The 13,717-nt window shown below is 50.0% G+C and overlaps 1 protein-coding gene across 8 annotated transcripts in view; it reads right to left on the reverse strand.

Moving 5' to 3' along the window:
* Positions 1-13,717, reverse strand: part of LOC143375562 (uncharacterized) — a 112,333-nt gene that overhangs the window by 86,120 nt on the left and 12,496 nt on the right. For 5 of the 8 annotated variants that reach the window (XM_076824809.1, XM_076824807.1, XM_076824808.1 and 2 more), the window contains exon 2: positions 2,085-2,244. The exons of the other annotated variants lie outside the window; for them this stretch is intronic. The gene's annotated coding sequence lies outside the window, so the exon portion shown is untranslated. The remainder of the gene's footprint in view (positions 1-2,084; positions 2,245-13,717) is intronic. 8 annotated transcript variants of the gene reach the window in all.

The raw sequence follows: 13,717 nt of genomic DNA on the forward strand, positions 1-13,717 counted from the left end.
AAACGTTCCAGCCCGATTGGCCAGCTTCTGAAAAAATTCCCCGATTTCGCGCCGGGGCATTCCTTCGCTCGCCGGATGGGTGTCCAGGCGACGAGCGGCGCACGGTGATCGCGCGCGATAGAGAGAAATCCAGCTCGCTGGCGTGGGGAGGTGAAGTGAGAAAACGAGAAAGAGAGACACTTGTAGGGGTCAGAGGTCGCTCGAATTTCACACGTGGATTAACTCTCCGTCGAGTGGAGTGTTCTCCACCTCCTCGTCCAACTTCCTCTCGTTCCTTGCCCCGTTACCACCCTCCGACCCTTGCCGCGTTGCGCGCAAGCGAGGCCTTGCTACACGAATTCCGAGATCCACCCTGTGCAGCCGCTAATGAACGTCCGCGTGGCCTGCGACATAAGCCACCCCCTCGTGCTCCTCGCACCCACCCTCGCGCCGCCGTCGATACGGTACACGTGAGTGCATGACAACGAGCACCTGGACGACGAAGCCGATGGAGGAGGGGTTCGGCGTGACGGGGGCGCGCGATATTCGCGCCCGGTGATCGTATTAAATCTCCTTCGACCTGAGCTTTTCGCCACCCCCTTCGCCTCACGGTAACTGCGTCCATCGATCTCGTAATTCAAGCTGACTTCAAATAAAACCGTCAGTCAAGTATTACCGCCACTAGCCCCTCGGACCCCCCGTGCCTCGCCCCTTTTCCCGGCGAGCGTCGAAGAAGATCGCTCGATAGGGACGTGGACGAGGACCTGGCACACGCTGGACAACACCGATCCACGCTATCGAGCGATGTCCACCGCTGTGCTTCATCCTGTAAAACAGTCGAGTCGACGTGCTTCAAAACTTGCTCACCGCGCGAAGTATCTAGAGACGCGGTAGCGTCTCGACGCCAAGTACAGGAAAGAAAGTACAGAAAAGACATCCTGTATATGTCGACTGTCGCTACCGCTATCATTTACTCGAGAAACGGCTAATCCAACCTAACCTGAATATATTTAACTCTAATATCATACGCAGCATATGCAAAACGCACCCATACACACATTCGCGAACGCACGCACGCACAGCAAAGAAAGAAAAAGATTAATGCAATTTATACATATGAATTCAGTTTAGCAACACCAATTCGGTGAGCAGCGCCAAGTATTTTGAATAAAATATTTACTTGTATAAAAATATATCTGTTTAATATTATTTAATACATTTTTTCTTTTTATAAGTAGCCATTGTTATAATTGGCGCAATTTTTGTATATCATTCATTTTGTAAAGCTATTAAGTTACGGCAATGTTTTTAAATGGGATTCTTTTTGATTGGTTAATTAAAATGTCCGCAATATGAGTAATGGAATGTATGAACACAGCATTTTAGCTGTGGATATGTAGTTGTGTCATCTTAAGCGCAGTTAGAAAGCACCTTTATGTGCTTGCAGCTCATTTGTATTTCACACCTTTTTTTTATACTCCAATTATTATTATCTTCTATTCTCTTGTGATTTATTTGATTTCATGTACTTACGTAATTTTTTTACTTTTTCGAAGTTTTTTATGGGGATGCGAATTACATGGGCGTGAAAATAAAATAGGGGTGGCACGGCAACGTCCTCGCACCCCCCTTGAATTTTGAACGGTGAATTAGCGGGAACGTTGCTGCACGAAATATTGCACCAATAAAAATTACAAATTTCAGCCCTCTCCCTTTCCAGGAAGAATTCAATGTTCTAACGAGACCAAACCGATTCTACTCAAAGGGTTAAAGTGCATAAATCAAGGCGAAAGAGTTTTCTCGGCCGGGAACTTAATATCCCCAATATTTTCTCCGACCGTGGACGCCGCAATCTTTATGGTGGCCTACTTTCTCTACCCTTTCACGGGGGTGTATTGCGCATTGTGCCGACGGGGGCGAACCGTGTCGGTTGTAACGTCACAACGGGGACATTATCGAGGAGAACGACGGTGCCCGGGGATGCAAATAGAATGCGAATTGGCCGGTTCACCGTTCCAGAGACATTCGACGGCGGTAAGAGGGCCGCTTAAAGAAGAAGCGTTTCCCGATCCCTGGAAGGGTTTCTATAGAGGGGTTGTTGTTACCTTTAGAGGCAATCCAAAGGGGGAACACCGCACGGTAGTCCAGTTTCTGACCAGCCCCAGCTACGAGTATTGGTCGCCTCGTAAAATCCAGGTCCCCTTGGAATATAAAAGTTAGTGGCAGGCTTGTGTCGTGCAGTCTCTCTTCCTCCCTCTCTGGCTCCTGATAAATCTATACAGTTAGTATGAGAATGACGTGGATACTGGATAAAATCTGTCCAGAATTTGGGGGTCTACAGCGTGCCTAAGCTAAGAACTTCAAATCCACACAATTGGAAAGCTTTGGAAAATTTCTGGTCGCGTTGAATATGAATTAGTGGGAGGGGAAGAAGAGACACTAAACTGTAACCCTTGTACTCCTAACCCCCCGTTTCTTTATAAACAAGGAAAACAACTGACCGCCCGCTTATTGTTCCGTTTATGGCAGGGAGGAGAGTTTTCATGGTGCTCCAATAAAATCGAAAGCGCAGGGGCTGATTCGGCGCCACTACGGGGCTGAGAGGCGAAAACAAGGAATCAGGTGGTTTTGGAAATCGTGAAGGCGTGCGAGGTCAGGCTAATAATAGACCAATGAAGAGTTGTTTCGTTAATTGAAGGGCGCTGGTACCGCGAGCAACCCTTGCCTACTCTTGCTCGCAAACGGCCACGACAACAACCCCCGGAATACCATTCGCCCCTGTAAATTATCCAGCTTCGCGGACCCGAAACCAGCCAGACTCGCTCGTGGGGGTCCACTGTGAAAGCATCGCGCATAACGGGTTCGCGAGAATTTACGATTTCGGTGACTGTTTCGGGAACCTGTGGAGTGCAAGTCGCTCGAGGGCTCTCAACCCCTTCCTCGCCCAGCACTTCGGAGTCTCTCGCAGAAATACGAACCCCCCACCATTCTTCTCGATCACGTGCTTCCAAAACGTCCCTCAACTTTGGGAATATTTTCAGGCACCGTTCCACGCCCCCGTTTAGAATCGAGCTAGAAAAAAAACTCGTGCACCCTGTCCTAGGAATGGCCAAAAAATCCTGTCAGCTTCGTCAAAATCCCGGGGCAAGATTTACAACGTTTAAAAAACAACGGTTTTTCTACGTAACCGGACGCAGTTCCGTTGCACCGTTCGCTCCTTTTCCACTCGTCGCCAGTTTTCCCCTTTCGGGGGCCAGGATTTTTACCGTTTCTTTCGCCGTAGTCCCAGGGTGAACGGGGTCCGCTGGCTGTGCGTTTTACGATAACGTAGCGGCGCTTTATGAATTTATGCGAACCCCTTCGTTCGCCTGCGAGTCCGAGCTTTTGACTTTTAAGGGGTTATATGGCCCCTGGACAGCTTCCTTCTTGACGGTTCCTTTCCTCGCCCGGTTGGCGAAATTAACTTTACTGTCGGCGAAAGGCTTAGCGGTGGAGAAGTCAACACGATGGAATTTTTCGCCGGCGTGGCCGCTCCACTCTTTTCGTCCCGTGTTTTATGATTTTTCGAGGAAAGGGTCGTGTCGAGCCACGGGTATATACCGTTTTTTCCTCTTCACCCCTTGCTGCATATGGGTCACTACGCGCGGCCCGTTACACCAACTCCCAGATTTTTACCGTTTTTTTGCCCTCCATCCTGGACGTCCAGGTACCGGCTGTTTCACCCTATCGTTGTAGGGTTATGGACGATCGATCTACCCCTTGCAAATCATTCGGGACGGAGGGACGCTATCCTGACGCGCAGCTTTACGCAGTTCTGCTTTTTTCCGGGGTGGTCTTTGAGAAATAAGGGAACTTCAAGCCTGCCACTTCGTGCTAGGATTTCGGTCAACTTTCAGGGGGTGGATTTTTTCAGATACATGCTTGCGCGTGAATAGTTAAAGATAGTTGCGCTGGTGTATGATGGGGACTGAACACAGAGGATTCTTCTCCTGCTTGACAAGAATCTTGAATTTTCTGCTTCTTTTTATCCAAAGTGCGATGTGCATCCAGTACATAACACTTAAGAAAAGGTGTTTTATACCTTGTAAACTCTGCAGACAAAGGTTTATGTTCTATCAGCCTCTTTTTTCAGGGTTAAAGTTTGCACCATTAATTTGTGAGCGCGCTCTACCGACACTCTCATCCAAAAAACATTTCTCACATAGTTTCCCTGAGACTTCCCATGTTTCCTGTCTATCTGCATCCAATTCTGAACGATTATACACCTCTATTAACGGGCCGCTGGCAGAAATACCCTTAGACTCAACCTACTGCACCATTTTTACCGCCTCATTTTTAATAATCGCACTAAACAGCGAGCAACAGAGGACTCGGGCCATAGAAAAGCGGCCGGCCGTCGGAAGCTAACGGGAATGCTCTCTTTACGATCAGGTACAGGGGCAAAAAAGGTCGAGGAAGTCTTCTTGACCCAGTTTCGGTTAACAGTGCCTGGCCCCATTATGACTGGATTTTTATGCTTTTACAAGGCCGACGGTAGACGTTCCTGCGCTTGAAGTCCGTTTGAACGAGCGACCACGAGGACGGGAAACGGGATCCCGCTTTTTGGGATCCCGTTTCGTGTATTTCTGGATCAAGGGCCCACCTAACGGTGGTTTGTTTTTAATAACGGTGCCGTATATTTTAATGGGACTGCTCTTTCTCCTACCGGCACGGGTCCGCCCCGGAAATACGTTTTACGCGTTTAGTGTCGCCGTGGGACGGACCGTCCGCGCTAATTCGAAACCAAAACAGGGCAGTTTTTTCGGCCGGAGGCTCCCGAAATCTGGAACATTTTTTCACGACCAGCCGTAAAGAAATAAACCGTGGAGCAGCTCCATTTTTTGATTTACTGCCGGGGCAAAAGAATCATTTCTATTCAGGGTACGAGCGGACAAAAACGGTGCCGCGGCTCGTTGTTTCGGAATTTCGCCGGCTTTCAGGCTCGGCGATGATGGTCCCGTTTAAGAGGGCACCGTCCTAGTCTTTGGCAATATATATTGCTTCTATCTATGGAAATCGACGGAGTGGCGGAGGGCAGGGGCTTCGGGGGAGTCACAGTGATGCTAATCGCGGGGTAATCTCTTCTAATGCACGGTTTAGAATGCGCGACGTGACGCGGTGCGCGGCAGCTGCGCGATCACGCTTTTTCAACCCTACCCCGTTGCACACGTCGATCGACCGGACGATCTCGTGTATCGGCAAGCGGTGTCGCATTTTGCGTCGAGGGATCTGCATAAAACCGAGAGGAAAGGGACAAATTGTTCAGTTGATACGGGGGACGGTGGTTCCAATCTGCATGAAGAAATCAGACCAGTGTTTCAATTAGAATCTTATCTAACTTCCATGAACCTAAAGGTCTTCCCTTTTTCTCTGTCCCTCTGACTAACTTACTTTGCATCCCTCAGAAATTGCAGCACAGAACTGACCTTGAATTATGACACACATTATCTATTCCGCCGTTCTCAAGAATCCTCCCGCGAGGCATCGAAGTCGAAGCAACCCCTCGTGCTCGATCCTGTATCATCCCCGTAAAAAGAGAGTACACCACAATGAACGTTTCAAAGTAAACCGTGCGACGTACGGCATCCCCCGTTCGCTCCGCCGCTCCAGCGGCCAAAGCTAGACCACCACCATCCAAATTCAAACATGCCACCCCCCTCGGTCCGCGTCCCGACGCTCCGCGTTCTTATGCACACGTACAGGATGCTGCTGGTGCGCGCACACACGCTCGCCAGCGTGAACGCTAGCTGGTCAGCGTTCAGGCTGACGCTGCGTGCGTGAAAGGGCTCGTGGATGCACAAAGAGTGTGGCCAGCCGGCCGCTCGGTGTGTTGGTGACTTAATTCGGTGTGAATATATGCAAGCCTCTCGGATCCCGATCCCTGCCACCGTCGACGAGCACGTTCAGGGCATACACTGCCCAACGATCGCTAGCGATGGGATCGAGACGCTTGGAGTCCCAGAAAATACCAACAGAATTGAAGAATCTGTCGCTAGGTGTGGATCGCGAGGAAGGGTTCGAGGAGCTAGCTGCTCGATTGCAAATGGAGCGTTCTGTTCTTGAAGCTCTCGCTGTGCTATTTGTGGGATCTGTAAGCGACTCAAACGTACAATTGAAGCTCGAAATAGCTTGGGGATGATACTTCATTCGACCCATGATCACAGTTCTTGCATTGTTTATGAATGTTGGGGGAGCAGAACTGTTCGTGGAAGTCGTACGGTAATTGCAAGATCAGTATGGAGTTTCGGGACACGCGATGAAAGTTTCGAAATTCTTGGGGGCATACTGGAAAATTGAGAGGTCCTGGAAGGTGCAACTGTGGATGCTGAATGTTTCAAAACACTGAGATCCAGAAGCTAGAAATTATCGGAAACACATCCAACTGCTTGGATAGATCTTGACGGCGGTGGAATTATTCAAGAGCCTTGCTTCATGAGAAAGGAACGCCTTCCTTTCCACCCTCGAATCTCTCCGGAGATACCAAAGGAAGTCTACACCTTGAAGAATCAGCGTTTCCCATGAAACCCACACCCTTAATCAACCTCACCCTTCGCCCACTCTAAAAATGTTGGAACGCTCCCGGTTCGAGTACTATCCAAAGCTCGCCTCCACCCTCGAGCTCCTTGAACTCGCCAAATTGCTCGAACTCGCGAACACGGAGAATCGAACGGCCATCACTACCGACCGGTCGGCTAATTTCAATACCTCCTCTGCCAGCACCCCTCCCGCCCGCTCAGCCCCGTGTATACGTGTTACCACCACGCGGGGTGTTGCTGGTCTGCGTACGCTGAGTCGCGTACGGACACGGGGGGGTGGACAGTCGCCGGTTGCGTGTCGTCGGAGGGGGTGGATTGTTTCGGCGGAGGCGCGTGTGCGCGCGTACAACAGCGCGGATGTATTTGATGCTGGAATATTCCCGTCACCCGCTGGGAGAGGGTGGCGGCGGCGAGCGGAAAAAAAGGAGCGCGCTTCTGCACAACAGGAAGCACGGTGTAGCGCAGATAAACGGGCTTTTCGAGTGACGACGAGAGATCACATCCTCCAATTAATGCGTCTCGACTTAACGCTCCGCTACTTCGCTTCTTTTTTACTTCCCCTACTGCTGGCGTGAATATTTTGTTAATTAGTCGATCGAGACTGCTGGTGAGAAGGGTTGCCGACCTTTCCCTTCCACCAGGAGCATTCGATCGAATTTCCGTCGTGATTCGTGGTGAGAAAAGCTGATACCCGTGGAAGTGTGCTTCGAGTCCCTGGAGTATTTTGGAATTTTTCCTATTCCCTGGTAGTTCCCGTGGCCTTTGACTATGTTCAGTGATACCTGCGCTCTGGCTTAAACATAATGGATCCCGCGTTCAATCAGCGCTAGAAAATTAAACGAATCCAGGAGCAGCGTACCACGAAATCTCCCGCGCCATCGCATAAAAGACCCCCCAGCAATCACGCGTCCTCCAAGCACAGACATTTTCCGCCGGCTGACAAACAGGCGTCCCTAATTTGCTCGATATTCACCGTGCAGCCCAGTTGGCCCGCGAAAAAAGGAAGCCGAAGATCGACTGCAATCAAGCTGGATGCACCGTTTCCCAGACGGGCGATCCATTTCCTCCCGATGCGCCGGGATTTACAGCGCCTTGCAGCCTGTAATTTCGGACCCGAGGCTAGAAAGACGGGGAATGCGACGACGTGGAAACAGGGTCAAAGGGTGTGAGCGGGCTCCGCCGTTGGGGTGAAACCCTGCGCCCAGCACCCTTCGACCTCGCGAGTCTTCCAACGGCCAACTCTCTCCACAAGAGCGGCTAATTTTGATTCGCGATTGCCCTCGCACCTACACCTCCCACCCGCAACCCCTTCATCAGCCGGCACCAGCTACTTCCATACCAATCCAGCAACCCTAATTTTCTCAGAGCGTCCGAGAAGGAAAGAATCGCCAATATCTCGCTGCTAAATTGGAACGCTCTGCATGCCTGTCTTGGAGTAGTGAAAGATTGATACAGGGGATGGAGATTACACGGGTTGACGTAGCGTGCAAGTTATTTCCCCGTTTGAAGGGCTTTTTTTAACCCTTCTCGGTCCCGCGGAGTGCATCACCGTCTAGGATATGTTCTTGCCAATATTTCCCTACATTTTTAGACCTTAACAATAACATTTAAAAGTTTGGCGAATTTTAACAAAAAAAGCCGCTTTTATTCACAACTATTTTTTCAAACACAAATATCAACGCATCAAAATTTATATTTGTAGGAAAAAACTATTAGAGCCTGATTGTACGAGTACGTATTACGATTGTATAATTATCACTCAAAAGTTAAAAAATTCAGAAATACGAAAATGGTTATTCCTCGAATCTCGAATTTTAATACCGCGGAGCTTCGAAATATGCAAACAGAGATCGCGTAACTATCCTGTTTAAAAACTTTTCCGCTTCAACCTGATAATTCCATCACTTTCCTCCAATCGGGATTAAGGAAACCCCCGCTCCCGAAAGTGGAATAAAATCCTTTTCCTGCAGGAGTCGCTGTTCGAACAATCACGCACAATCACGGCCAGCATTATAAAACTGTCCCCCGGGGAATTTCCTGGCCGTGGATGGGGGTTGGCGGGGGTCAATCGAGAGAGGGTTGGTCAGGATGGAGCTGGATATGGAGAGACTCCGTTGGAGATTTTGCCATCTCGAGGGGGTCGAAAATGTCCCTACGTGAGTTCCACGTTACGAGAGCCTTGTATGGCTATCGCGCGAGACTCGGTGGGGTGCAATGGCTCCACGAGGGCAGGGGGGCAGGAGGGGCGGCGAACTGGACGGCACGTATCTTTACGGGTCATAAAGGTTGGCCCTCGTTACCGAGGAAGCTGTACCGCACCCGTGGCCACCAAGGCACCGCACCGCGAACCCTCCTTGTCGCCTTCAACCCTCTCTCTCATCCTCCAGCCCTGCTCCGACCTATCTCTGCCCTTCTCGGTCGTCCCTCGGTGTTCCAGGTGCCGCCGATACGCCCACAGTAAAGCTGCCACGGATTGAAACCGATCCACCGATACCGCGCAACAACGTATGAGGAAAAGAGGGATCTTCGAGCGAGACATCCCGTAAATGCGGACCACTTTTATTTTTCAAACCTTCCGATGGAAATCGCTGCAGAACTTGAAGAAATGGTCACGATACTCGGACAAAAGTTTATCAGATGAATTCGTGGATACTGAGAAGTGGGGAGTTGCTTTATTGCGGAATAAATCCTGCCACCCTCGGGCAAGCCAGGAGAGCAAGCAAAGTGGGCCCCACGGCCGCAGAGTGATGAAGATGTCTCGTCACGGGTGTCCTCCGTGCGGCATGGGACCCCATTGGTCCCGTGGCAGACCACGGGGGGTGCGCGTAAACGATGTCACGGACGTCATTGTGCTCCGAGCAGAACTGATCCCCCGTGGAATCGAAAGAGAAACTCCGGACCTTTTCACTGGGTCGACTTTAAATAGGCCGGATATATAATTGGGGCCCCCGAAACCATTGACGAGATTCCCGCGGTACCCCCCACAATGCCCATCGAGTGCTCGCACGGCGAAAAGGGCGAGAATAAAGACGCGTGTGACTGGGTGGAATGTCTTCGTACCAATTTCGATAGATTCCATGGGGAGGGAGAGAATGTCGCGAACAATGGGCCGCTGTGTTTCATCTTTTCAGGTGTCAGCAGCTTTCCAGGAGAAAAGTGACGTGTAGAAAGCGAGAGGATGAAAGGAGAATCTTTGAAAGTTGATCAAATGGGTTCTCAATCTTAATGAACCTTTGTATATCGCCCATTAATTTCTCCCCCTTCAGTAACCTTTTTGTACTCTAACGTTTCTAACTCTTATAACGCCTCTCTCTTCTTCTATCCCTTTCACTTAAAATCCCATCAAAAACCGATGTAACTGAAAACCTAGTCGCAACTCAAATATCTCAGCCCTATCATTCGAAATTAACCCTCTAGTGCATAGATTTTTAATTCAGGTGGAAAAATTAGACTAGTCTAATTCGGGGATGAAAAGACCGAATCCAATAGCAAGTACAAAAATGTAGTGTTTTTTTTTATAAAATAAATAGTCTATTTTTAATGAAAAACTATGAAAAAATGTTCAAAAAAATATAAATATATAATTTATGTTCAAAAAACTACTTACCAATAATTTTTTCACCTGCACGGTGTCGGGAAGTATTTTATTCGATTTTTTTACTTTCACAAATAATTTTCGCAGCATGCTTAGCTCAAAGATGCACTTCAAACTAGATTTCTGTCAAATCGAAACGTCAGATTGACACGTTGCTTAGGCTAATATATGCGGTGTGGCAATACTTTTAAGGCTGGCAACTGAGAATTCTGAAGAAAAAAATTATAGGCGCCCAACTCCTGGATTAAACAGGTGCCCGCTTTAAGGCAGGCGTATGCACTAGAGGGTTAAGACCCCCGAAAGTGCTCCCCTTGCAAGTGCTATCGTCTCCAAGGCCCCGAGAAGCTCGACCGAAAAAACTTGGTCATCTGCGCGCGAAAGATTCGAATCTATCGATGGAGAAAGGTGATGCGTCGCAGGTTTCAATGAAACGAAAGGCCCGACCCATGGAGTGCCAAAATATTGAGAGGCTCTCCGGTTCTTCCACGGACACGCACCGAGGAAGACGCAGAAAGGGTCCCGGCGCGATAAATGCCGGGCTAACCTCATTTTTCATGTGGCCCCGTAAAAATCGTCGTCCATGTATCCGCCGTGAATGGCGGGGCCCCCGGATACTATTCAGGCCGCGGGTCCCCCGAGAGGAGGCCCCGGGACCTGGCATTGGCGGGCGCAGGAGCGTGACATTATATTTATGTTGTCACCCTGCGTGTCAACGGCGCGGCTACCGAGGCTGCGTGAAAGGAGAGGGGCAAAAAGGGCGAAGATGGGCAGGAGGGGGCCCTAACTGGGCCTTGTCTACAAACACTGCCGTTCTACCGCGTCTCCCGATCGCTACTCATGCCACGAAACCAGGACAATGAGCGGATCCTTTCGTTACCTGTTCACGAGAGCCAGTCATCGTAAAACCATCGAATCGAATCGCGAAGAAAGCTTCCAACGCGTCTCCAGAGTTTCTTCTTTCATCTGCTTTTTGGGAGGCGGGACTCCCGTGGAAGCTGCTCTGGCTTGTAATCTCGGGATGATTCAGAGGATATGCTTTTAGCGTCCTTCCCTTCTGCTCCGTTTTAATTCAGCGATACTACTTAGCTCCTTCTTTCTCAATTGCATTCCTAGTTCTGAGCATATGTAGGAGTCGATTTGGTGGACGGAAGTATCGAAGTCAGATGCTAATTCGTTTCAGCTCCAGTTATTGAAAATGTTACCTCCACGCATTTAATTCTTCCCCCGAGCACTTCGAATTGAGAACCCACGTTGCAGGCAACTTTCTGGGTTGAGATTCTGGCTGATGTGGAGGTCGCAGGGGGCCCCTTCCGGCTAGACGCGCGTGCCCCTGTTGTCGCAACTGTCGTGAACAGTTGGCCCTTCGGTGTTCTCGAGAATGCCTGCGAATCGTCAGCAAGGGTCCTGTCGCGTCGACAGCATCCGGTTCTTCGATTCGTCGCCGCTGGTCTGGTGAAACCGCTGCGTCCAACAGCTCCTGTTCACTTTTAACGCTTTGTGGCAGGTTCAGCGATGCCGACGGCTCGTGTCGCCTCGACGGAAGTCTTAATCGTCCATTCACGGAGACCATCTGAATCCCTCGAGACATTCTGCGAGTTGCCACCCCCGTTCGTGAATAATTAGCCGCTCATAACCAAGTGGAGGTCGCGGAAAACTTGCTTCAGGGGGAATTAAAGGTAGCAGATCTCTAATTCTCGACTGCAACTAGTCCGGCTTGGATCGTAGACTAATTTCAGGCCACGGGGGGAGGAAAAGTGTTGCGAGGGCTGATGAAGGTGGAGGAAGGCTCGGTGCAAGGCCGCGGAAGGTCGTGCAACAATCGATAACTGTCGTTGGTAGACAGGCATAAGTCGTACGTGCTCGTGAACGTTATAGAGGCCCGGGGTACGCGTGCCAGTTTCCATCGGGAGTGACGGTAACAGCTGTTGCACGTCCATTTCGAAAGCTTTCTCCGTGGAAACTCCGAGGGAAGGGAAATTGGCGGCGCTGATCGTCGCGTAAACACAACCTAAAAGCAGTAGATCACTCGATTCCTCTTCGCACGTTTCTAAACACAGGCTCTCGCGGATACGCGCCAGCCGGCTCTATATATGTATACGGCAGCCTCGCCGCCCGACTGAAATAGAGCTGTCGATCGATTAGAACTTTTTCCAGCGCATACGTGACACCCATAAAAACCGTGTACCTCCTCGTCCAAGGGAATCGAATTCATCCGAGATTACTTCGTTTCGGTCAAAAGCCATTTGCATGGGCGACGCCAGCGCGACAGAAATTGCAAGAGACTTCGCTCCAACCGTACATTCGCCTTCTAATGAGTACAGATCCCCGTGGACTAGGATTAAGCTTCGTGGAAAATCATTACACCGCTGTAATTAAAGTCAAGTCACTTCTTTCAGACAGTTACTAAGCTCCCGGGAGAACCATCCGCCAATGATTTAGAGCAGTGTGTATTAAGGCCCTCCGACGAGTGCAGGAGCTTTATTGAATAAAAACTCTAAAAAGTAGATGTTATCTCAGCGCCGAAGCAACACAGACTGTCGCGCGTAAAAGCGGCTTGTCCCTTTTTTGTCTGGTAGTCGCGAATTATAAAGAGACGTTGCAGAAAGGGTCCATTGTGACTGATTCCTCCGCGTCGCCTGTTCTTCTCGCCCTTCCTCGCACTATCGTCGCCGTCGAAGCGCGTCGTCGCAAGCCAGGCGTAGAAACGGCCGGGCGCGAATAAATTTTTCAGGGCACAAACAAAAAAGGGAGCATCCAGATCGGCAAGATACATAAATTTCATCCTAGTAGCTCGGCAAGATCCTCCGCGACACAGTTCTTTTTTCCCCTTATTTTCCACCTGGAGAGGCGAGCAGTTCGACCGATAAATTCATATCGCGAATATTTCGAGAATTCGGGGGCCGTCGGACATTTTGAAGCACCGCAAATATTCATAAAAAATTCAGGGATAGTTCGACCAGCGGCGAGCGGACCAAAATTTTCGTCGAAACGAAAAACGAAGAGCGGGGCGGATGCGGGAGGGGAGCAACAGTTCGCGCGATTCATTCATAAAAAATTCGTCGAGTTCCTCGCGTTACATTCACCCCCTCCCCCCCCCGATGCCCGAGAGCGCCAACTTTCCACGGTCCCCTGCCGCCCTTGTGTGAAACGAGCGCGAGGAATTGATTTAAGTACACCCGCGCGATCGCGTTGTCGTTTCATATTCGTCGAAGAGTAGCCGGCGCGGCCCCGAGATTGCAGGAGGAAGGGCGAGGAAGCCCGAGGGGGTCGGGCGGTAAATTTTCATTAAAATACAACGGAAACATTTCTACTCCGTTAGACGGTGAATTTGCATGAATTAGAATTTCAAGTGTCGCGCGCGAACCAAGGGGCGTCCGTGGCCGCTTTGGAAGAAAAAGGAAATCGACGGGTTCGTTGGCGTTCCAGCGGGCGAGAGAAAAAAAAAATGCGAAAAAAGGAAGAGCAGGGATGAAAGGGGGAGGGTGGTGGATAGCGCGGATATTATTTTTCAAGCGAGTGATATACGGCCGAGCGACGATTTACGAAGTTACAACGATTGCTTCGTTTT

Source organism: Andrena cerasifolii, chromosome 12 (assembly GCF_050908995.1).
Source record: "Andrena cerasifolii isolate SP2316 chromosome 12, iyAndCera1_principal, whole genome shotgun sequence".
NCBI lineage: Eukaryota > Metazoa > Arthropoda > Insecta > Hymenoptera > Andrenidae > Andrena > Andrena cerasifolii.